We start from the raw sequence: 2,346 nt of genomic DNA, 5'->3' as shown, positions 1-2,346 counted from the left end.
TGTCCATTCCCCCCCCCCCTAGACAGTCCCCCTAGCCTCCCCTATCCCCCAGTGTCCCATGTCCATTGTTTATGTTTATATGCATGCATACAAGTCCTTTGGTTGATCTCTTACCCCCTATCTCCTGCCCCCCAACCCTCCCCGGCCTTCCCGCTGCAGTTTGACAATCTGTTTGAGGCAGCTCTGCCTCTGTATCTATTATTGTTCAAAAGTTTATAATGGTCTCTATTATCCAGGAATGAGTGAGATCATGCGGTATTTTTCCTTCATTGACTGGCTTATTTCACTTAGCATAATGCTCTCCAGTTCCATCCATGGTGTTGCAAATGGTAAGAGTTCCTTCCTTTTTACAGCAGCATAGTATTCCATCGTGTAGATGTGCCACAGTTTTCTAATCCATTCATCTACTGATGGGCACTTAGGCTATTTCCATATCTTAGCTATGGTGAATTGTGCTGCTATGAACATAGGGGTGCATATATCCTTTCTGATTGGTGTTTCTGGTTTCTTGGGATATATTCCTAGAAGTGGGATCACAGGGTCAAATGAGAGTTCCATTTGTAGTTTTTTGAGGAAACTCCATACTGTCTTCCATAGTGGCTGCACCAGTCTGCATTCCCACCAGCAGTGCACAAGTGTTCCTTTTTCTCCACATCCTCTCCAGCACTTGTCGTTTGTTGATTTGTTGATGATAGCCAGTCTGACAGGTGTGAGATGGTACCTCATTGTTGTTTTGATTTGCATCTCTCGGATGATTAGTGACTTTGAGCATGTTTTCATATGTCTCTTGGCTTTCTGAATGTCCTCTTTTGAAAGGTGTCTATTTAGGACCTTTGCCCATTTTTTGATTGGATTATTTATCTTCTTTTTGTTAAGTTGTATGAGTTCCCTATAAATTTTGGAGATTAGGCCCTTATCAGATATGACATTGGCAAATATGTTTTCCCACACAGTGGGTTTTCTCCTTGTTTTGTTGATGGTTTCTTTTGCTGTGCAGAAGCTTTTTATTTTGATGTAGTCGCATTGGTTCATTTTTTTTTTAGTTTCAAGTGCCCTAGGAGCTGTATCAGTGAAGAAATTGCTTCGGCATATGTCTGAGATTTTGTGGCTTTTGGATTCTTCTAGAATTTTTATGGTTTCCCGTCGTGCATTTAAGTCCTTTATCCATTTTGAGTTTATTTTTGTGTATGGTGTAAGTTGGTGGTCTCGTTTCATTTTCTTGCATGTATCTGTCCAATTTTCCCAACACCATTTATTGAAGAGACTATCTTGGCTCCATTGTATGTTCTTGCCTCCTTTGTCAAATATTAATTGAGCATATTGGTTCGGGCCGATTTCTGGGCTCTCTATTCTATTCCATTGATCTATATGCCTATTCTTGTGCCAGTACCAGGCAGTTTTGAGAACAGTGGCTTTGTAATATAACTTGACATCTGGTGTTGAGATCCCCCCTACTTTGTTCTTTCTCAGGATTGCTGCAGCTATTCGGGGTCTTTTTTTATTCCAGATGAATTTTTGGAGAGTTCGTTCTAGATCTTGATGAATGCCGTTGGTATTTTTAATGGGAAGTGCATTGAATTTATAGATTGCTTTGGGTAGTATGGACATTTTAATGAAAAAAATATGGAACGCTTCATGAATTTGCGTGTTATCCTTGCGCAGGGGCCATGCTAATCTTCTCTGTATCGTTCCAATTTTAGTATATGTGCTGCCGAAGCGAGCACTGAAAGATATTTTTCCATCCCTTCACTTTCAGTCTGTGTGAGTCCCTTCTAATGAGGTAGGTCTGTTGTAGACAGCAGATGTATGGGTCATGTTTTTTTATCCATTCAGCCACTCGATGTCTTTTGGTTGGAGCATTTAGTCCATTTACGTTTAAAGTTATTATTGAAAGGTACTTGTTTGTAGCCATTTCTTTTTTTGTGTGTGGCTGTTTTCTTTCTGAGCTTTTTATTTCTTCTTTTTACACCAGTCCCTTTAGCATTTCTTGCATTGCTGGCTTGGTGGTGGTAAACTCCCTTAGTCTTTTTTTGTCTGTGAAGCTTCTTATTTCCCCTTCAAGTTTGAATGATAGCCTTGCTGGATAGAGTATTCTTGGATTCAGTCCTTTGCTTTGCATCACTTTGTAAATTTCAGTCCATTCTTTTCTGGTCTGATGTGTTTCTGTTGAGAAGTCATTTGATAATCTAATGGGAGATCCCTTGTATGTAACTTTCCGTCTCTCTCTTGCAGCTTGTAAGATTCTCTCTTTGTCCTGAACATTTGCCATGGTAATTATGATGTGTCTTGGTGTGGGTCTTCTTGGGTTCACCTTGTTTGGGACTCTCTGGGCTTGTGTGACTTTTT

At 40.2% G+C, this 2,346-nt stretch overlaps 1 non-coding gene across 1 annotated transcript; it reads right to left on the bottom strand.

Annotated features, from left to right (window-relative positions):
- Positions 1–1,617: 1,617 nt before the first annotated feature.
- On the bottom strand, positions 1,618–1,724 carry LOC132217728 (U6 spliceosomal RNA). Its single transcript, XR_009448986.1, has one exon. It is a non-coding gene; the product is annotated as a U6 spliceosomal RNA (small nuclear RNA).
- Between the last annotated feature and the right edge of the window lie 622 nt (positions 1,725–2,346).

The sequence above is a fragment of the Myotis daubentonii genome, chromosome 15 (genome assembly GCF_963259705.1).
Source record: "Myotis daubentonii chromosome 15, mMyoDau2.1, whole genome shotgun sequence".
In the NCBI taxonomy this organism is placed as follows: domain Eukaryota; kingdom Metazoa; phylum Chordata; class Mammalia; order Chiroptera; family Vespertilionidae; genus Myotis; species Myotis daubentonii.
The sequence above is the reverse complement of the archived record's forward strand: the minus strand, read 5'-3'. Positions and strand labels throughout refer to the sequence as shown.